The 23,765-nt window shown below is 40.9% G+C and overlaps 1 long non-coding RNA gene across 4 annotated transcripts in view; it reads left to right on the top strand.

The window, feature by feature from the left end:
* LOC147055836 (uncharacterized) overlaps window positions 1-23,765 on the top strand; it is a 93,586-nt gene that overhangs the window by 51,716 nt on the left and 18,105 nt on the right. For all 4 annotated transcript variants that reach the window (XR_015066525.1, XR_015066523.1, XR_015066524.1 and 1 more), the window contains exon 3: window positions 10,273-10,326. This is a non-coding gene — a long non-coding RNA (uncharacterized LOC147055836). The remainder of the gene's footprint in view (window positions 1-10,272; window positions 10,327-23,765) is intronic.

Below are 23,765 nucleotides of genomic sequence, written 5' to 3'. Positions count from 1 at the left end.
CACACACACACACACACACACACACACACACAGTCTCGACACAGAGACTGGCTGGTGGTCATGCTGCTCTGTGCCTGACCAGCTGCCTGCACTGTTCTGCTGGGGGAAAAAATTCCTAGCTGCTTCTAGTGGGCGCTATTGAGACTAACACTATGCAGCTGCTGGAGGGTGCAATAGCAGTATGAGCACATACTGTAGTTTGGCTGAGCTGTAGAAATAATAGTAATTATGCCAAAAGAATATTAACTGTACAGTGTGTACTAAACTAATAACGTGTCATAGTTGCAGATGTGAACATCATTCTCGATTAAATTCACAGGGTTACTTTGCAAGTACAGAAAGAATGGAAAAGTAGGAATGCTGACTAAGTTGGGAATAGTCTTAGCTGGTGAGTCTTTTGATCATTTGGGAAAATACTTAAATGTATGTCCTTAAATTTGAGTTGGATGCTTTGGGATCAAAGGGATTTCTTTTTGGTGTTCACGATCCAACACGTATACCTGTTGTGTGGGGACTGAATAAGTTTTATGAGGAAATTTAGGTGATGTATTCAACTCTGCCAGTTCCTGTTATTGTCTCTTGCTCTATGCTTTCCATCCCTCTCCTATGCATGTTTTGCTACACTAGGTTCTAGGTTCTGTGAACGCAACTGCACTATCGCTAAGTGATCATGAAAAAGGTTCATGACGAAAAAAAATGTTTTATTTTAAAGCAATATCGTTATGACCACTCTCCTTTAACCACTAGTGTTGCTGCTTGTAAAGCTACTACAGCCCACCAATGGTAGTTTGTGTTGTATAGTTGTGCAAAATTTCAAGGTTGACGCTGCTCTTAACCTGACACTGTATACATCCATGGATGGATGGACGGACAGACAGACTGACAAATACATCATCGGCTGGACCGATGGCTTTTCAGTAAATCTTGTGAACTGCTGATACGTTTGTTGAGTTGAGTTAGTGTTATTAGTTTTCTTAAGCGTGTTCGTTACTGTTTGTCATATAAAAAGGTGAAATGAGATGCAGCAGAAAAGCAGCAAAGTCAAAACGAGACTTGTCAGTTGTTGCGAGGTTGCAGCCTGCTGCTTACCACACCTCAGTTTACCTTTTGTTTCACATCCTTCTTGATTCATCTCAATGAAACATCCTGTTTGCTGCCATTCGGATACATACGTACTTTGAAGAATTATAATATGCATTTGCCTCCCCTTTGAATTTTTAGTCACAGAAAAAAAAATCCATGGTCTAAGTGTGAATCCCTTTCAGTAAAGTGTCCTACCTCTAGGTGGTTAGTGAGTTAATGTATTGTGTCTGAGCACGGTTCACCAAAGCGAGACTTAATCCAACGTATTGGCTTCTGTTAATCAATGATTCTGCCTTTCTCCTTTCATTTACAGGAAATTGTGCATGAAAGGTAGCGACACAAATTTTTCAAATTCTTTCCGTCATTCCAAACACGGCAATTATCAACAAGTCATGTGAGAATCTGTCACCCTGTTGTCATGCGACTTTTTTTGCCTGACAATAGTTAAATTTTAGTCAGATCCCTTTAGTAGCGGAGGTGAATTCTTCACACGGACTTCAAACACAGAGCTGTTTTTTCTAGTGCTAAAATTATTTAAAAAAAAAAAAGCAAATACAGTACCTTAAATCCAAGACTCTAAAGGAGAATGAAATGTGGTGAAGAATTGAAAGCTGGCATAAACAGTATTTAGCTATTATTATTGAGACACTAAGAGTGCATCTCATTGGTCCCACTCAAATTTGTCTTAATAACTTGGAAAATTTGATCAGTTTCTACGAAAGCTTAAACAGTCCAGTTCGAGGACTATTTACAATGGCTTTGAGGCAGACGTGCTCACGAGAATTCCACCGTGCATCTATATAGTATATAGTGATGGAGGTGGAGAAATGGAGAGATGGATAGCAAGAGGTTTACTCAGAGAAAGTGTGTATGGTTTTTAATGCATTTCCATTTACATTTAACGTTTTATTTATTCTCATTCTTTATCAAATAAATGATGTCAGTTTGCTCCGCTCTCACTTTCTAAGGTTCTGCTTTTTCAGTTACTTCTGTGCAAGCTTCCTTTCACAATCATGAATGTGTGTTTTTTTTTTTAAAGTTGTGCTGCAGTATCTGCTTTATTCATCAAAGTGGCATTCTTGTCTAACACTCAAACCAGCAAACATGAAGACATTTTTAGGCCCCTATGTGTCTTTTGAGTCATGTCCTGTGTCTAATCCATTAAGAATACACTCTTTGCACAAAATAATTTACACAACCAACCTTTAATGTGCCAAACTTAATTATTTGCTCAACAAACATCAAATGATGTTTTACTATTAGAAACAGTATTGTGTTTCTCGCTCAATAGTGCTTTTGTCTGCGCAACCATGGGCAAGATTCATTATTTCCTTCCATTTATGTTCTTTACAATAATTTGGTCAGTCAATGAAACACTTGAAACTGCTCCAAACATCATCCGAGTCCCAGGTGATACTCTCGCTATTATTTGCGTACACAGATGTTTAAACTTCCACCTTCTGTATACATACTGTAGCTCAGCAAAATCCCCTAAGCCTCATTCTCAACTGTACAACAACTGTACAACTGTCATCCAGAATAGTGTGTGTCTGAGCTGGCATGCACATTTGACTCCACTCTTTTTGGGGCATTAGGCACTTTATGTATATCTGAAGTGCTTAGCTGTCATTACTAGTTATGTGTGTGTGAGTGCTGCCAGCAGAGGTTATGAATGACCTACAGCTGGCCTCGCTAGACAGCTGACCACTGAAGTGGTAATCATCGAAATAAAATTTTGGATGATACACCAACAGTCGCCCGGGTGCTCTCCACATTCCTCGATCCATGGCTTTGTCACATGTGACTGCAGTTCAACTTTTTACAACTTTATGTGAAACAATGGGAATGTGGCAGGATTCATTGCAGAGAAAGAGTGGATGTCATGAAATGGAGCAAAGTCAAAGTTGTGAATTGAATGCAAGAGGGTGCATTTATCTTTTGAGTTTAAGATTTGTGTGAATTCCGCAAATTGCACAGAAATTCTCAAGAGACCAAGAGATCTGTGAGCATTGAAAATCCAAAACATTTGGATTCCATTGATTTGTAGTGTAGTACACACCAAAATATCAGCTTTCAGCGGAGGATCCCAATTGAACCTTAAATACATGTTAACCTTTACAGTTTATCTTAGTTTGAGTAACTCTGAACTTCTAATTGCTCAGGTCAAACTGACTTTTTGCACAACTTGTTTTCTAACAAAGAGCTGAAGGGTCAAAATTCTCAACAGGTGTGTCAACACCACCAAGCCGCCCACCCTGACTTCCAATTTTATGCTTTTCTGTGTTTCCAGTGTTTCTGCAGCTCTGTGTAATGTGTTTCTTATACTCTGTGACCCGCTAAGCTCAGTGGGTATTTCCCTCTTGAGAACATCCTGTTCGCAATGGCGAGGTAGCATAGATCAATTGTTGGGTGCCTCATGAAGTTAAAATGTCAAAATGTTTGCAGTATTATAGAGTGGACTGCTTGAATACCACTTGTACGTGAACCAGCAAATTTTGAGGGTGATTCATGGGTCAAACACCTGTTGGGAACTTTTGTTGTTCAACTCCTAGTTAGAGAAAAGCAATCTGTGCAAAAAATCCCAAAACATTGACATGTACATTCAAATGTTGAGAGAAAGTCTTCGTCCACCTGTAAAGGGTTTTGGGTTCATACTGAAATTCCAAGATGGATATTCCAAACATTTTGGAAGTACTTTTTCATGTATAAGTTCAAACCCCACTCCAATGATATGGCAACATGTAAAATATAGGGCAAGAATTATACAATGATTGGCAAATTCTATTCAATTGAAGACACTGTAAAGACAAAATATTCAATTTTCAAATTGCCAAAGCATTGTTTTTCTTTTTTTTCCAGATAGTTCCTCATTTACAATTTAATGCCAACACCCCGTTCCACATTCTGTATATGTTACAACAACATCGAAACTGGCCCGTCAGCAGTCCAGACGTGTCCCTGATTGAAAATATGATAACAGCAAACCCGGACGGAGGTTTTGCCTCAAGCAAGAATTGGAAAGAACTCCTATTTGGGGTTTTTTCTCATAAAGACATGCTCAGTAATTGACTATTTCACCAGTGCGGGTATGCTTGCCTCTCGTCCAAAGTCAGCTCGGACATGCTTCAGCTCACCCTTGAGGACATGCATTGTTTTTCTGGTCATGTTTTTCTGGCGGATCGGACAAAATTGACGTGGACACAATCCAGAATGATACCAAAAACAAAACAAAAATATTCCAAAGACAGAGGAAGCTTTTATAACAAATATTGTATTTTCAGTCTCTGTAGGTGTAATGGCCAGGTGTTCCAATACTTTTACCGGTATCAAGTGTCAGAGTTTGAGAGGAAAATAGTGAAAGCGACAGATGGACAGAGAAGGAGGTGCCAAAGACAGGGAAACGGGGCTGGTGATGGATAGACAGGCATAGAAAAAGGGGAAGAAGGGAAACGATAAGGACAAAGACATCAGTCACGTTTATGGGGGCTTACCCTCCTCCCCTTTGCGAGTGGACCTTGATCCAAGCCACACAGACTCCACAGTGTCATGGTGTGTGTGGGCTTGTGTCTGTGTGGGCTTGCAAGTGGTGACTGGACAAATCATGACTAAGCAGAAATTTCAACAAATGGAAGAGTAGAAAGCATTTTATCACGCCGGGTATTGTATTTAAGGTCAACCCTTTTGTTTTTAGAGCTTGACCCAATTTGTGCTGCCTTATAATAAATTTATTTCAAAATAATGCTTCAGAGGTAATGAATGATGAGTCACCAAAAATGAAAAGTGGCCATTGCAGTGGCTTTGCTTATTACCTTAACCAAGAACCAGTGGTGATGGTAAAGATTGTGTTCTGATTTCAACATTTTATAATCTATTATGAGAATATTCCATAGGCATTTTACTTAATTTATGCATAAGTGCTATTTTGAGCATAACATCTGTCCAATTTTATCAATTTGAAAAGCCTAATTCCAGACTTACCTTGGCTCCATACTTAGTACTTGGCCTTTATGAGCCATCACAAGGGTTTCCATATGGAGATGCATTTTTTATGCCCCCTCAACAGTCATGTTCATAGCGCTTTGAAAATCATCGTCACAATATTTAAAAAAATTAACCCATAGCTATTTGTAAGGGTAAAGTGGTTTTGATTTTACTGATTAACCTTTATACATTTTTACACTGTTAGTTCAGCATTTCAGATTTTAATTACTGTGAACCTGTATAACGGAGATTTTTAAATCCATGAGCCACCACCTACAATTGTACACAAAAGCAAGTTTGCTGTTAAAGAAATGTTGAGGATTTTTTTTGCATGTAACTAAACTGATTGTTTGTTTGTTTGTTTGTTTGTTTGTTTGTTTGTTTGTTTGTTTGTTTGCTTGCTTGCTTGCTTGCTTGCTTGCTTGTTTGCTTGCTTGTCTGTTTTTGTTTGTTTTTTTTCCAGTATTTGTGTCCCGGATTTTTCGGGTCATTTCTTTCCACATGATACTGATAACTGATAAGATCTTCATAAAAGTATGCACGGATCCAAAGATCTCCTCACTGACGTACAAGATCTTAAGGCCCCGTGGTGAAATATAAAGTGCACAAGTCTGCTTTCTTAGTGGAATGTTGATATATTGGCGAGTTTGTCGCAAGTCTCCTCTTTAAAACTTGCACATCTCTCACATTTGCGATCTTGAGGCAACTGAATAGCAGCAATCTCTACAATAACTTGGCATTAAGACTTGTCGCCTGGAAACAAACTTACCTTTGTTGCGCTGGTAATTAATCTCCCTCGGTGATCAACTTGTGAATGGGGAGCCTCATTCTAAATATCCTCATTGTCTGGTTGCCTTAGGTTCACACTTTTAAGTGATCAGATGAGCTTGTAAAATGCGGGACAAGGAGGTCAACAGAGGCGAGCGCAAAAGAATGAACAAACTGAACCATAATGAATGTCACTTGATGTTATTCTCAAAACAAGCTCATTGAAATATGCACTGCTTCACATGCTTTTGAGTATGTGTGTCAAACACTTGCACTTGCAGTTCCTGTTTGGGAGGTCCGCTGGTTCTGGCAAACAGTGTCTGGTCTTATCTCTTGTGTTTTATGTTCCTAGCAAGCCGAGGGTACAAGCAGCCCTTTGTGGCCCAGAGGTGGCTGGTCTCGATCCAGACAGACCCATGCAGCTGTTCACCATTGTTGGGCTTACATGTGTGCGCGAGTTACTTGCGTGTATGTGTACCGAGGCGCATGGATGGTTGCACGGGTAAATGCGTCCGGATGCAAACAAATGTGTTTGTGTGCATCGTGTGCAAGGTATTCAAGAATGATTGATTAAAAACACAGAAACAATGTCACATCATACTCAACCTAATTAGCTTGACCTCTCATCACAGGATCGAAACTAAATAAATTGCAACGTAAAAAAATAAACGGTTGTCTGTTCAACTGAAATCAACAAGCCATCCTCATGGGTTGGTTTTATGATGTCTGGATATGACCCCGAAAGAAACCCTTTGGTATGATTGGATTCCGCTCCGTTTTTGTCACGCTACGTTGTTCAGTTCAGTCTTGGTTCACAATTGAAAGCAAAGAGCAAAAAGGCAAAGTTGCGTATTTCTCAAGTCACCCATCCAGCCTCATTTTTTCATGTTAACAGTAGAGGGCGTCTTTCACTCCAACGTTAAACTTTCAGTATTGCGCGACACTTTCATTTAAAGCATGGCCCCTTTTGTTATTCTTGGAGAGTCTCTTGTTCCGAGTGACTTCGAATGGTCGGACTGCAGGTCGGCGAGGTGGAGGTGAATGTGTGCGGTAAATGTGATGCTGTGTCTGAACTTCAGCCCAGTATTTTAGTCCGATTCATGGCTCTTGTCTCCCTCGTCTCCCTCTCCTTCACCGGAACCCTGGTGACGCCAGTGATCCCCTCCCTGGAGGTTTACTGCTTGGTAACACAAAGTGTATTGTGCGTGTGACCCATTAAGAACTCCTAAAAGGAGCCATCGGCGAAGCCTGCACAAAGCCACGTGCTGTGTTAGCAGTTGCGTGAGGGGAGGTCAAGAATGTGGCCCTAAGACTAGGCTTCTGGTTTTTCAGTGTTACAGACATCTACTGACCAGGGAATACTAAGTTGATTGGCCGATAGTTGGCCCCCAGTCAAGGGGGTGCTTTTAAGAATATATTGTTTTTAAATAAAAAAGATTTGTTCTATGTTTTGATTTCTACAGTGACTCAGAAGGATTGTCCCACGCTACGACAAAATTGTTCTCATGTAGATAAGAGCCAATTGTACTACTTCTTTATAATCCTTTGACGAGTAAAAATGGGCCGCTTCTCTGGTAGCCAGCACCATCCTTCTTTCAACCTTCAGCATCCTCCTTTACCTCGTGCATTTGAAATGCATCTTTTGAGTCGACCCTCAACCTCCGTGAACGTGTCACTTCCTTCTTCAGCGGTGCGCTAGTCCAGGCGGGGTGTAATGCTAGATGGATCGCGAAGGTTAGCAGGCTGAGCTGTCAGCACAGGTTTCACCTGCTTGTCAGATGGACCCACAGAGACCACATGACACTGTGTGGGGTCACAACACACGTGACGGATTACTTTGGTCACAATTACGTCCCTCAGCTCCCCGCACAGATGCAATTTTTTTTTCCCGCTATACATACAGTTCACCAGGTCATTTATGTTAATTATTCACATTCATTCACATTCTTTTTTTTTCCACAACAGGACTTGTGACTGCCTTAAGAATGTTGGTAGAAGGTTTATATTTTTATTTTGCTTTTGTGAGTATTGATGTTTAAAGCCCGGAGGTTAAGTCAAACTTGTGATATCACATCGCTTGATACTTGAGGTACTTTGAGTCTCTCCAATTTATTGCAATCTCTTTTTTCAGCCTTGCCTCCTTTTTTCCTAGCGGTACTAACCTGGCTTAAGAGGACAGTAGTCCATACTTTGATCACGTTACACAAAAGCTTTGTCTCATTAATGTCTTTCTTTTCTGTCCACAAAACCTTATTTTTCCTTTTTCTTTACATAATTTGAATTGCTGTCAACAGCCTGTTTGTGCTTTTTCATTCATTTGTCTTTCTTTGTATTCTCTGTCACCTGAAGCAACATGGCAATGCAAGCAAAGGGCGAAGAGATTCCTAACAGATGAACTTTCTTTACAAAAGAGACAATGCTGAAGTCTGCTAAGCATATTTTAGGTCAAACTCAGGTTTAAAAGATGGACAAACCCTCCCTGAACAAATTCTCAGCGCCCAAAGCATTTTTACTCATAGGGCAACCTGTTGAGTCTGGTTCTCAAATCAAAGTGGGGAGCCGAATGAAAAGATTAAGAAATTAGAGTAGGACAAGGATTCCACCTATACCCGTCTTCTCTTTGTTGTCATCCACCTGAATGACACTTCACGCTCAGTAACATCACACATGAATTTCCGAAAGCCTGGTAAAGCAAAAAGCAGCTGCTTTTTCTTTTCATTCAAAACTGATGTGATGAGTCTAGCATTGTTGGAAATAGGAGATTGCCATTCCTCTGAAGCATTATGTAGCTCTCTGTGTGGCCTTTTCCTGCAGCTGCAGCCTTTCCAAGACATGACATGAACATTAAAGCTGCTTGTACATTGTTAGGACACTTTTTCTCAAACCCGTAAGGGGGAAGAAGGAAAGCAAAGGCAAGATAGACGAGATCAACCGGGTTGTCACATGCTTTCATCAAGTCAAACAAATTCAACAACAAAATGTGAAATCCTATCAAATTTGTTTTAGCCCTAGTCATGAATGAAATGATCAGGTGTAGCAGTTGTTTTTGTATGTCAAGAGGCTCTTGCCAAAAGTTCAGGTTTCAAAGACAAGGCTGGATAATGGAAGCTGTTTAAAGTGCGTTCAGACAATGCAGGAGCTTAAATCCTCAACGTCTGCACTTCATTCATCTGATCCCATTTCCTGGCTTCTGAAGATGTTGGGATCTGATTCTGTTTTTGCAGGCCCACTGTATTCACACGTTTGCCTAATGTAATTGATTTTGATTAAAGTGAGGTTAAGAAACTACTAATAACCGAGTGAAAACACGGGAGGACTGTTCTATGCATGCCAATCCAGTAAATGGCTGGTGATGTCACATTGTAGAAAAGCATTGCCCACAAGCACACCTATTGCTTGTCTTTGTACAAAACCATCTTTTGAAAAGATGGTTGTTGACATGTGTGTTCAAAAGATCTAAAAAAATAAAATAAAAAAATAAAAAAACAATTCCAATTAAATATAAATGTTATATAAAATGCTAATAAACACAGAATACATAGATTTGAAACTCAAACCTATTGTCAAATACTAATACAAATAAGAAAAAGCAAATTAATGAGTGGTATTGTTTTTCGTCATCGTTTTTTTGAAAAATATTCTCTTTTGTATTCGATGCCTGCAACACGTTTGGAAAGAAAAGCTAGAGCAAGGCAACAAAAGACAAGTAAAGTTGAGCAATTCTCTGGGGCGACGTTATGTGCTCAAATAGTCTGACTGTCTAAGAACGTTTCTCAACATCCAATTGCAAGGAATTTAGGGATTTCATCCTTTGTGGTCCATAATATCATCAGTCAGACAATTTGGAAAAATCTATGACAATGCCAAAAACCAACATTGAATGTCTATGAGCTTTGATCCCCCACGCGCAACATTGCATTAAAAACAGGCATCATTGTCAGAGGGATATTGCACCGGCCGCAGGAACACTTCAGAAAGCTATCGCCATTTAATACACTATAAATGTGTGTGTGTGTTTGTGTGTGTGTGCGTGTGTATGTGTGCGCGTGTGTGTGTGTGTGTGTGTGTGTGTGTGTGTGTGTGTGTGTGTGTGTGTGTGTGTGTGTGTGTGTGTGTGTGTGTGTGTGTGTGTGTGTGTGTGTGTGTGTGTTTGTGTGCATGTATTTTATGGAATAATCCATCTACGCATGTGTCCTATTGTCACGGGAAGCCAGCACTATGAGATTTCATGTCATGTAAAGAGGTCTTATTTCTTCAGTTATTTTTCCAAGAGCAGTTTCAAAACAAATTGTTCATCTAACATTTTTCATCGATGTAATTGAAGGATGCAGGTTAGAAAGTGACATAGTTCATCTTGTTAGCTGATTCCAGTCAGTTTAAATGTGATCCCTTCATGTCATTTATGCTCAATGTAGTTCTGCTGTGTGTTGTATCCTTCAGGAATTGGATCCTGTCCACAAGGTAACAATCAGGATTTGCCTTTGGAGATCTCAGGTAAGTTGAATTGCATTTTTTCTTTTTGATTCAACTGCGCATGTGGGCGGCTACACACACACACACACGAGTATGTTCTTGCTATTGTTTTGTTTGTGGTGGTTCTTGGCCTTTGTCCAATCCAAACTCTTTCATGTATACGATGCTTATTGCAAATCATAAAACCTTGACAAGTACGAATAATTTTGAGTAAATCCTCTCATTTTCAGTCTCACAATGATAGGGTAGCACCGCTGTGTCAGTGTGCGCCACGGAAACCCCAAATGTTGAATTCCCGTAAACAGCAATAGACCTTTTTCATGAAAGAGCTTAAGGTAAAATGAGATATTCCTTTACTTGTCCCACACAGGGAAATTCCAGATTGCATTTATGTAGTATTTGTAGAAAAACTGCAATGGTCATGAAACACTCGTCCTCTCAGGATGACTCAGCACTTTTGGTGTTCATCAGCAGCAGAAGCGAACTTGCATAAAATGTTTGCTGTGGAGTTGAACTCATAGCTGGCAATACTTGTTCTTTATGATGATGCAGCAGCAACAATATTTCATGAAAACATTTTAAGCAATAAATTACTCATATGTGGTTTAGCACATTCAGCAAAGCATGCAGTCATGCATTTTCGCACCCTCTCGGACAAAGTTGTCAAAGTCAAGGGCCGGGGTCCCGATGGTCCGCTACATCATTTTATGTGTCCTTCGAAAGCAACTTTATGTGCCAATACTAAAATTGCAAATTGTCTTCCCTTTAAAAAACGAGATGAGATTCAATTTAACACTCATTCAACATTTATGTTTTCATCACGATTACTATTACAGTAGAGTCCCGGAACTCAATCGCTTCGGTACTCGACATATTCGGCTTTCGACGCAAAATGTCTGGAAATCTTCGCCTCTGATCTTGAACAAATCTTTAGAATTTTATTTTGTTTGACGTTGTTGTTTAGCCGGTTTTAAACCATCTGCCTGACTGCGGTCGTGCGTGGCGCGCTTCCCAAAAGCTGCACCCGCGTGACCACAAGATCACTATTTGTAGCACTATTTGTAAACAATAGCCATCCTTTTGTTCACATTATTATTATTATTATTATTATTATTATTATTATTATTGATATGGGGCCTTGCCTCTTCTTCCATGGTAAGTATGTTTTGTGTTTAAATAGTCTTGTTTTGTCATGTTTAATTATTTCACCCACCATTATTTGTCTATTAAATTTCCAACGCGTGTCAAGCGCCACATACATACTGCGTAAGGTTGTGCTCCAAGCTGTTGCTGTACTGTATTATTATTTTTTTTTTGTAGGTTTACATACTGTTTTAAACAAATTTTGAAAAATTTCTTTGGAACACGACAAATTCGCTTCTTGACGCTCCTTCTGGAACAAATTAGCGTCAAGTTCCGGGGTTCTACTGTAGAAGTTTCAACTTTTTGTGATTACTCTCTTCATTAGTTGATGAGCGCCCCTGTTTTTCCTTCATGGTCATGTACCAGTACCAAACAGAGGAAACATCTGCTTGACTGCTGTTCTAACCGCTCCTGATCCACACAGACACACACACACACACATATATGCATGCACACACATACGCACACACACTAACAGATGCTGCCTTTCTTCCTCCCATCCTCATCCTGTCTCAACTACCAAGCAGTTCTTGGCATTTTGCAACACAGCCATAAAAGTTATTCCGTCATCCTTCGACCTCCCTTGTAGGGCTAGGCATTTAATTGAAATCTACCGTATTTTCCGGACTATAAGTCGCAATTTTTTTTAAGGGGACAGTAGTGTCACTGATATGTACTGACATCTGTGAACAAGAAACAGATTGGATTCCTCCTTCCATCACTACCTACTGCAAACTGAATTTTTGTTGCTTTTGTTGTTGCTGTTTTCTTCAACCAGACATTGCATTATAGCACACAAGTGACAATTCTCTGTCCAACAAACCTTTGTGGCATTTAACAAAACATAAAACTTTGTTAAAGCATCTTCAACAAATGATGTCTGGACAAGCCTGTAGTGTAGAGAATGGTTCAAGTTCAGTTATTCACAGAAATCTGCAGGAGTACAAAGATGGTGTACAAAGATATTTGTTACTACTACTGGAGGTCAGGCGCGACATCAAGTGGAAACGGGAAAAAATTCTTGTGGTGCGTTGTGGGGATACAATAGTAAACCTTGTCATCAGAAGGAGCAAACATAAAGTGTGTCCTTCCCAGTCGTGGTGGTGGGAAGGATCGATGACTTCCTCTATATTTTTCCCTTGGGGGATAGAGCAACAGTCTCGCTGGTATTCACAGTAGACCTTGGCTACATTTAGTCAGCCAGGGAACTGTTTGTGGTGACAGTCCTTAATCTCAAAACTATTGTTATTTAAGGGCTTTGTTTTTCAGGTTTACATTTCCTTGGTTTCCTGTTTTGTCACTGTACACAGACACCATTTTTACAGTACAAAGGATACTTGACACCAAGACTGATAGTTGCCCCTTCTGACTGCTATTTCATAAAATTCTGATAGCCTTCTCACATTGACAAAGCCGCTATTTTAACTGGCAGGTTGAGACCAGAAAAGCCAATCACCTCATCACATTGGTCTCCATGGGAGTTTTATATAAAGGCACTCAACTTTTGGATTGTCTCATTGTTTCGAAAGGGAAACCTCATGGCATGCTGGAGTTGTGGTGGGAGAAGGATTTGAAAAGACAAGAGTGAAAGGAAAACAATAGCAATGCTATATTGAGAAATGATTTTTATCCCCTTGTTGAATACATATTATTTTTATTCCTTAACTTGTCCATAAGTTATTTTTGCAACGTCAGCTGGTTTAATGGCATTTATGCTCTAAATAGGTCCAATGATGAGAGAGCATGGGAAAAATAGCTGGCATGTGCTAAACTGCTGGGAAAAGACTGTTTTCAATGGTAGAGATGCACAGCAAAGGGGGATACTAATGCATTATTTTGCTCCCACCGAGGAGGAAGAAACATGGACAAGAAAAGTGCTGAGATTAGACCAGACCAAGCAGAACAAGCCCTTTGCAGTTTGTGCTCGCTTGGCTTCACTTCACTCAGAGATGAGAAGATGAGAAGTGGATGGTCTCTGATTGAGGCAGTAGCCATGTTAATGCAGTGTACCAGAGCTAGGCCTCTTTTTTTTTTCTTTTTTTTTTTTTTCTCAATCATCTGGTCCTGCTTTTTCAAAATCCCCCGACGTCTACAAGAGCTGTGGCGGCGCACATTCCGACATACCAGCCTGATGGTTGCTGGCCCATTAGCAGGGCCCAAGTGGAGGAGCCCACCCAGGGCTGCCCACCCTCTCATGCCTACCTTCGGCCTTCCTGCCCTGCCCTGGCTCTGGATCAGAGGCAGGCCTCATGTCAGGGGACGGGGCTAATGATGACCACTGCCATGCCATCTCTTTCAAGCCTTAGCCCAAGAGTACAATTTGACTAATGCTATTTCCTGGTGATAAGATGCAAACAACCTCATTTGACTTGTTATTTTTTTGGTGAGGTTTGGGTGGTAAGGAGATTGTTCGCTGGGGCAAAATACGTGCTCTGCTCGTAGTTGTTGTGCATTGATTGCTGACGTTTCTTAGCAACGTGCTGTGGTGCTCGCTGGGTAATGTGGGATGATGGTGTGAGAGGTAGGGTTGAACTGCGATACAAGCTCGTGAGTACTGGTGTTCGCCTCCAGTGTCGTCATTGTCGGTTCTAATCGCCGTTATCCCGAGTTATAACAGTATTGGCAGTGCCTAGTGTCACGTGCGTTATTGTCTTCTAATATGATGTTATGTAAGTCACAGAAATGGAACATTGAACACTTTTGCGGGCCTGAAAGTAGTGTAAATGTTATTTTAAAAAATAAAAACCTAAACGAAATATTTTCAACCTTGCATTTTTCTTACTGGACAAAAACTGGACTAAAAGCTCCATTAATGAACAACGACTGGGAGTAAGGGGTGAATTCTCGCAAGGGGTTGAGCCAGAAAAGATATGAAGCCGCACACCTTATGGTTGTGCAGATTCCACAGTCAATTTAATTGTGTCACTTATGCACCTTCCTGTACAATATGGCATGACATTTAAATGAGGGTGTCTTCTTTCAAATTTATTTGTGTGAATATTCGCCCAGATTATGCATCTTTCCTCTTTTGCGCACAGAAAGCTGTAGCAAGGACTAGCGCCTCTTGAAGTTGAAATATCAGATTACATTTTTCATCCAATGAACTTTATCTGTAATTTGCCGCGTGACCGAACGGCTGCTGAGTCATGCTGCATAGTGACTTGGAATTTGCCTGAAAGCACTCACAACAACTGCTGTCATTGTAATAATGGTGATGGTGGATTAGATTTTGAATAATTTGTTTTAATTTGATAAATGATGGTCATGAAACCCATAAAAGGTCCCATGCTTGTGCGGCGCAAAGTGTTGCTAGGCAATGCTTAAACAATGGCCGGCTCACTCGCATTTCATTCAAAAGAACAGCTCCAAATAGACATTCAGTCATGAGTACAGTCCTCTGATTAGATTGCTTTTGTTGTAGGCTATTATTGAAAAATAGAATTCAAATACACATACTCCTTCAGCCCATTAGTTGCACCATGCACGCCACTCGGAATGATCACTATATACGAAACTTCCAGACCCATACCCAAGTCAATTTCATATTTAAAGCTATTCCAAATGGAGCTCTATAGTTCACACAAATCACCTCGTCAGCTCCACGTAGATGCAAACTAAAACGAATTGAGGGTGTATTCAGACCTGACTGTTTGGTCCACTTTAAAAGGACCAGGGTTTGATTCTAACGCTGGCCCAGACCTTTTATGCAGGTGTGAATACATGCAAATGAATCCTGGTGCGAATTAAAGAACCAGACCGAGACTCACTTTTTAGAGTGGTCTCGATTCGCCAAATGTTAAATACCAAATAAATACCAAATGTTCAAGAGGTAGGAAGGAAGGAAGGAATATATTGTTTTGTTCTTCATTCAGCTATTATAAAACATATTTTTGCATAGATATCTAAATAGAAAATAACAGGAAAATATAATGACTTTGCTCATTTTATAACAATACAAGGTATAAATTGACTTGGTAACACAATTACCTTTAGGAAGAAGCAATTTATAAATTCCTTTTTAAAGTAACTGCTTGTGTATTAAGTCCTAAAACTTGTGACTATGTCTTCGCATAATGTGAAAATAGTGTGAAAATACCTTCCAGCAATTTATTTTAAGCACAACCAGTCACTTTGCTTTGCTTTGAACTCTGCTGTACTTCTGTGAAAAACTCATACCAGTGTTTATAGATGCCGTGATGAGACGTGTTTAGCTCAAAGCATAAAAATCCATGTGCTTGCTCTGTCCCGAATCTCCATCATAAAACCAAGTCAGGTGGAAATGAAGGCTGAGAGAGTTCTTCTCTGGGCATTTGGCATCATGCTTCCCGTGTGACCTCTGCTTGAAGATAACAACCACGGCATGATTATCAGAGAGGATACGTGAAGCCAGGCAAGGACTTCATCCACGCGCGCCTCTGATTACAATCATTCATAAATTCAGCCCCAAAGTTTTGAATCTTATCTGCATCATCCTCATAGCAATGGGTGTTATCTCTAACCCTCAGCCCAGTCCAGCCCACCACCACCACACCTCTTGTTGGCTTCTAGGAAGGAATTATGTATCCACATTTTGCTCTTCACTGTTTCCACAGAAATGTATTTATGTTTTGTATGAAATGGGCTTTTCCCTTCTCAGTGACCTCTGTTATGTATTTTCCTCTTGTCTCCATCTCCACCTTTCAACAAGTCTTCCTATCCCGCTGCTAGACAACAGGCAGGGAAAATTCCCCTCGGTCATTTAACCCAGATTCAACAGTACAAGCAGGCTGTGAAGTTGAGGCTGTAACATAGCAGAATGTAAATAGAGCAGTGTTTTTCGCATTACTTCACCTCTTATTTTTAGTCCCGGAACAAGAGCAGGCAAGGGTGTGTCTTTTCAAGCCCCTCTGAGTCTTATCAGCTGTATACACAGAAAAAAAAAAATGGGGACTTGGAAATCTAACACAACAATAATAACCCAATAGGAAGTGATGTGTTGATATATGATTTAACCGTTAACTGCTATTGGCAGACAAATCAGGGTCAACGTTTCTAAACACTGACTCTGTTTTTGCTTTCTCTTTCCTCGATTACTAGTTGACGCCCAGCTCTTCCCCTCACTCCGGCACAAACCAGTCACACAGGTCACTTTCAGTCTTAACAATGCCGCCGTTGCGTTCTGACGCTGCGCATGCCTGTATGCGCTGTCGTTTTAATCGGCTATTTATGGAAAAGAAAACACAGATGTTGCTATCATTATTCATTACCACGAAAATGTTTGAATATGATACCTGTAAGCTGTTGTGATGAAAGCTTTTACCTCCTTCTCTCACCGCAGCCAGCAGCTTTTCTCGATATTGACACTCAGCATGAGCAAATTGGGGATTCAAAGGTACTTTTAGCTACCACAACTGTTCAAACTCAGGCAATGACATTGAAGTTTGTCCGAGTGGGTTTTGCCTTGGGGCTTCTGTGGCAGATCCATATGTGACAAAGTAAAAGCAAAAGACAATCTAAAGATTCTTTTTTTTTTTTTCTGCAAACACATAAGTTAATGAAAGCTGTTTGAGTGTGTGCATGCAAGTATGCGTGAACCAGTGTTCACTGCACATGATGACTCAGCTGGATTTCCACTGAGGTAAACTCACAGAAGCACACATACATGCATGCAAACCCAGCCACTCCATCAAGTGTATCTCAAAGTAGCTTGGCAGGTAGGTCACGCAAATATTCAACCATCAGGACATCAATGAAGTACAACAGAAATCATCTCATGATCTGCTGGAGCTACACACACTTAAACACACAAACATTTTACTTTGGCCTTGTCCCTGTACAAGCAGCCCTTCTATAGTGTGTGACTCCAATGGAGTGGATCAAGTCCAGCAAAGACACCCTCACACGCTTCCTCCCTCCCTTTCTCCAAATCCTCCCTCCTGTGTGACCGCAGGGCCTTTCTTCCTTCCTTCCTTCCTTCCTTCCTCTTGACACAGAGGCCTTGTCGAGTCGCAGGGGAGTCAGGATGGCCGGATGCGCTTCGACCAGACAGACAGACTGACAACGAGCAGACGTGCAGACAGGAGGATGCAGCTACTGTGGACTTTGGACTGGCTTTTCTTCCCATCCAGAGCTCCAAGGAGTATGACATCATTTCTGTTTTGACAGGACAACAGGAAGGTAGAGGGAGAGGGATGCCGAACAGCGGGAGGTGGGGTGTACTTGACAGCACCAAGAACTATGCGGTCGTGAAAGGACGCATGAGTGGTGATCAGTGAAGAGGCCAGAGACGGACCGCTGTGGTAGCAGAGGTGCACATTGACCTTGGGAAGTTAGCTTTCATTTTATTCCCTTAATTTACCCCTCGCCCTCCTTCTCTATCATTGATGAAGCAATGAAGACTAACTACAGAAATCATGACAGGGTTAGGGCCGCAAGAATTCTTCTAAAACAGTCAGTGTTAAAGCTCTAGCTGGTTGGAATTACAGACACACTGTTTGGGGTAAGTTGATAAACTCTAGTTGGTAAAAACCTTTGATTGTGTTGATCTCAGGACTTCCTAGTGCTTGTACACAAATTATCATCCAAGCATGCCGTTTTGGACCTGGCTTTGAACACTGAGAATAGAAAAGCATTATATGCCATGGACCAGGGCACATATGAATAAACACCGTAAACAATTCAGTCATTTGCATTTTTTTCCGCACAAAGTAGCCGAAGTTCAAACCAGGGTGAGTCAAGTAGTCCATTGAGCTGCCTGTGCCTGTCCGAGACATCGTTTTGTGGAAATATGTCTCGTATTTATTGTGTAATCCTGTCAACCAGATCTTTCCGACCATTTATTTGTGTTAAAACAAAAGGTTTGATAAAGGTCATAAAAGCAAGAAACTTAATGTGGGCTTTTGCACCGCACTGTGAATATTCTAAAGGAAAGTTCATGCACGTGTAGTGCAAAATGACAAAAAAAAAAACACTGTATAAACTGACAGCCAAAATAAATACAACTTTGAGTCCTCCATGTTCCACAGTCGTATTCATGTCTGGGTTGTCTGTGTCTCTATGTGCCCTTGGATTCACTGGCGACCAGTCCAGGGTGTCGTCGGCCTTTTGGGATAGGCTTCAGCTCCCTCAACAAAATTGGCTGTACAGAAAATGGAATGATGATGTCATGATGGAGGAGAGGGAAGATTGTAAGAAAGGACAGAGCGCACACAGAAGCTCACATAAGCATAGATCCGACTTCATAGCCCCCTCCTCTATCTGTCTTTTTCTAAGAAAAGGATACAGTGGGTGCCAGCTGCAATACAGTGCAGCACTTGACAAAGGTTAACATCACCGCACTCCATCGAGTTCCTCTGCTCATCAATTCCGAGCCTTGTGCTGTCACTGGGGGCCTCCGGACGGAACAGCTGGCTGCAGGAAGACAAGCGCTCTTCCACAGGCTGTCCTCTGATCAGCTGCAGCCAGCTGTCCAACAGCAGCCCCGCTCCGCTATTCAGAGCGCTACCAGCCAGGCAGGCCTTCTTCTGGCGCCTTCACTGTACTTGTTTCTCTTGATCACGTCTTCCTTCCTACATTTTTCACACCCCAACAGCAGCATCCCCCGCCATGAGCTCCACAGCAGGGCCTCATCTGCCTCAATGAGTTCTTTTTTTTTTCTTTACACTGAGTAAAATTGTGCCTTCTAAATCCAGGCCGTCGCAAATTTTGCTCCACCATTTCCGTCTTGCTTTGTCTCGACAGCTATTTCTCTTCCTGTCTTTCACACTGGGGCTTCAGATGAACTTTTGTCCTTGGTTTGCTCCAACTTTTGTTTTTGTTTTGCCCTCGCAGCAATTCTTTATCCGTCCTGGATTACCATTCGCCCTTGTCCCTTCTGTCTGGCCGTCTTTTGGTAGCCATTCTTCTTTTGCTTCTTTGTTAACTGTGGTGTCTCATTTTCGCCAGTCCTTCCTCGGCGCTCCATTCTACGTTCATTCTTTGACACGCCGCTGCAATCTAATGTTCTTCCTTTTTCCAAATGTCACAATACAGTGTCTTCTCTTCTTCTTTAGAGCAACTTGCTCTGTGCCTCCATTCTGCAATTTTTTTTTTCACAGGTGTCTGTAAGGTGGGGATTTACATTTTCTCAGGACAGGGAGCCCGTGGAGAGAGAGGCCTGCTGGCAGATCAAAGGCTCCGCCAGTAAAACGATCTGAAAGAGTCCGACATTAGCATCCATCAGGGTACCTTGAAAGCTCCCTGGTCAGCCGAGAGAGAAGCTAAGGGCCCCCCAAAGTGAAAGGCAGAGGCGTGATGGAGGGGAGGGGATGGAGAGAAAGAGGTGGAGGCAAATCTACATGAGGGAAATGTCAGTGGAAGGGAAGATAATTCCCAATCCAAGGTGGAAATATTCTTTTGGATTCTCTCACCTCCTTCACCTCTTCTTTCTAGTAGTTCTGCTGTTGTACCAACTTCTTTCTTATAACGGCAGGTTTATAAAGGGAGATTATCTCCATCTGGGCACCATCATTATTCAACCCACCAGATGCTGACATTTATTACTTCTTTTTGTGGTTCGCACATAGTGTCTGGTCTACAGGGTGGAAGTAAGAAATAGAGCATGCTAGTTTTATGGGAAGCCAATATTTTGCCCCTTCCAAAATAACACACAAACAATTGGAAACGTCTTAGCAGGATTTAATCTACCCCAGCAATTTTTAGGCAGTAGGAGGGGTGCACCCTGAACTGGTTCCCAGCCACAATCACACCCAAGCGTGCTCAATTAATGACACAATTTTCACTAATGATCCTGGTATTTAAAAAAAAAGGTATCAAATGGTCTGAAATTGTCCATCGCTACTTGTCATAATGGCATCATTAATACTGTCTTGTTTAAAATTATTTCAAGGTCAGTATATACAGCACTACATTAGGAATGCAAAATAAATATATCAAATTTCACCAGCTGTTTAAGTGTTCAAATGATGCTTACATTTTCAATGGTATGTGTCATGCTGCAAACTGTAATCAAGTAGACTCTTGATTCAGAAATAAAGAGCCTACATTTAGTATAATGAGTGTCCTTTTTGGAGATGCTTTGCCAGACCTACTGTCCACTTTCCAACTGTCTCATGCCAAGACAGATTTAAATACAGGACCGAATATCACCTAGCTCCTACAACTGCCAAAATGGGATTTTTTTTTTCTTCCAGTTGCTTCCACTGAACTTGTTTTGTCAGGTAGAAACAGAAACTAGTTGATGATGTCATCCACCTTTGTTGTGTGTTTGATGAACAAAAGTCACCCACAACCTACAAATGACCCGAAAACTACCATCCTTGAAAATTCTTTGGGAAGAGAATACTGTATGAAAACAGACATCAACATCTCTTGCTACAGTACACGAAGAAACAAGTTAACAATCAACACACGTATTACTCATGAATGTAATGAACTTCCCGCCCTGGTGCACCTAAACACACTCACACGTACGCACTCTTGCCAACATGTGTGAAGCCTCCTGCCTGAGTGGCTGCATGTCCCGTTTGTAAAAAACTCAGACAGATAGTGGCGTGTCCACCCCAAGATGAGTTCCTCCTCTGTTTAGGGAAAAGGATGTGATCTCACTCGTTAAAAATCCAACCTATGTCGCTTGCCACTCATGACTTAATCCAGGCTTTTCCTTTGTACAGCCCTCCTCTTCCCCTCTGCTTCTCTCTCTCTCTCTCTCTCTCTCTCTCTCTCTCTCTCTCTCTCTCTCTCTCTCTCTCTCTCTCTCTCTCTCTCTCTCTCTCTCTCTCTCTCTCTCTCTCTCTCTCTCTCTCTCTCTCTCTCTCTCTCTCTCTCTCTCTCTCTCTCTCTCTCTCTCTCTCTCTCTCTCTCTCTCTCTCTTTCTTTTTCTTGCTCTCTCTCGCACGCTCGCTCATTTTCATGGCTATAGTTAGTGTATGGTTTGAATAGATTTTTGGGATCTTCAATCCCTTGCTAATGACACCAACAGCAACACAGCGTCATCCTGAAATTATGTTGAGAAATGAAAATGCAATATTAAAATCAAATAGAAAGAACAGAGAACAAAACAAACAATTAGAACAAATTAGAAATGGTCAGTGCAGTAGGTTGTAGTTTACCTGCTTACACAAGTTTGAAAAGACTATAAACATATCGATCCCTACTTACATATATTATTTTATTAATAAGTCCCATAATATATCTATCTACACATAATTAAAACATAAAATCAAAAGCGCCTATGATCAAAAGCAGTCTAGACTCCCAGCTAGAAAGAAGAATCGAACAGCGGTCTCTTAGAGGAAAGTTCACTGTTCCATTGAAACACCCACACACCACACCTGCCTCCTATGCAAACCTTCTTTGTTGGGATCAATTGCCTTGTTTGCACATGAACGACAAACGTTTCCTGGCAAACATAGCTGAGCATAATTTTTATGACACGTGGATGCCCTTGAGGATAATGCTCAGGAATACGAATCAGTAGCGTTCACTATGGGTCTGTGTACATATGATGAAAATTACAGGCATCACTCATCTTGTAAGTGGGAGAATGATATATATTGATGACACATGCACTGTGGAACTGTTTGTGGCCGGGGTTGCCAAATATTTTGCCCCCGCCTAATTAAGCCTTGTTTACACTGTGTTTACCGGGGTTTTATTTTGAATTCTAAGAAGAGAAAACCACTCTTGGATGAAAAGGAACTGCCCCTCAAAAAACGTTCATTGGCCACAGAATGAGCTTGGTCACAAAAACGTTCACGGAGCATGCGCATACTAATACTCTTAATTTAATGTCAAAGCCTCCTTCTGTTTGTTGCACCTTCGAGTGCATTACGTCCTCATTCACCTCCTTCAAAAACACACCAGCAACACTTGTCACCTCAAGGGGGAGAAGAATTAGAAAACAACATCCTACTTTTATTCTACTACTTTTCACAGAGACATGTCTAATGCAGCTTTTCTTGTTATTGCTAATTGCAGATTGTTTCCTTTAGCTCATGCACTTCCAGCCCAGGTAAAAATTTAACTTTAACGTCTGTTGCTGTCAGTGGCAAGCAGTCTCATCAGAGCAGGCTCATTTTTTTCACGTTTGTCTCATGCGTGATAGTTTTCCCATATTTCAATGCTATATACACTTCATATCCCAGCCCGACACACACACATATCATCTCATTTCTTGAGCATCCATCATAATATCTACAGTGAGAAGAAATGAAAACCTGACAGGCTTTGAAACAACATTTTGGAGTACAAGCAATTAGTGTACGCGTGTTTGTGTGCATGCTTATGCGTGTTAATATAGTATTGATCACTGGTGATGATGAGCAAAGGACACTTGTCCAGTGGTTAACGCATAGCAAGAAGATTCTGGGTTTGTATCTGTGTGGGCTTGTACATTTTTGTGGAGTGTGCGTGCTCCAGCTTGCTCCCACAGCGCTCAAACTTGTATACTGCTGAACCAACTCATTAGACATTGTGAGCATCAGTTTCCTAATGTTTATGGAATAGTTCATAATTCATCAGTATGTAGAAGCTCCTTAATCAAAAGGAAAGGCGACTTTATTTATGTAGCAAATTTCATGTACAAGGCAACTCGATGTGCTTCACACAGCCAAATGCACATAACCTAAAAGCCTTTTGAAATAAACAGCTGGATATAGTCATAAAACAAAGAGAACAAAAGTCTCTCATTAAAATTGCTAAAACAATGTATGTTGAGAATATTTGAACACATTTACAAACAACAGATTTACAGATATTTAAAAGCAAAGTAAAGGAATGAAATAAAATAATGGCTAGTAAAGTTGAGTTTAAAAATGCTTATAAACGTAATCAAAGGTGTGGCAGTAGAAAAAAAAAAAAAAAGAAAAAAGCATACTTTGTTACCTTAATTCAAACACATTAATACTTGGTTGAGGCTGACTTCTCTTCTGTTTGTAACTTATTCCATTTACGTGTAGCATACCAGCTAAATGATTTCACCATGATGCTTTGAGCTTCACTAATCGGCACAAGTCTGCAGGCCCTAGAGCTCTACTGGGTTTATATTAAATTAGTATATTCAATTTATTCAAGACCCAACTCAATTCAGTGACGTATGGACCAGTAACAGAATTTTAAAATCCATCCGACAGCTGACTGGGAGGTGGTGTAAAGCCTCTCGAAAAGAATAATCACAAAAAGACGGACAGGGATTCTTGTTTAACTGACTGAGTCCCGCAAACTGATCAATGATTGCAAAGTAGCTGAGCTCAAGTAAGAAACTGTTGATCATGAAGAACAGCAGATCCAAGTATATTTCAGGCAACTGGACAAAAACGGCCACACACTCAAATGTAATT

This window comes from Syngnathus leptorhynchus, chromosome 6 (assembly GCF_054491065.1).
Source record: "Syngnathus leptorhynchus isolate UIUO chromosome 6, UIUO_Slep, whole genome shotgun sequence".
Lineage (NCBI taxonomy): Eukaryota > Metazoa > Chordata > Actinopteri > Syngnathiformes > Syngnathidae > Syngnathus > Syngnathus leptorhynchus.
The sequence above is the reverse complement of the archived record's forward strand: the minus strand, read 5'-3'. Positions and strand labels throughout refer to the sequence as shown.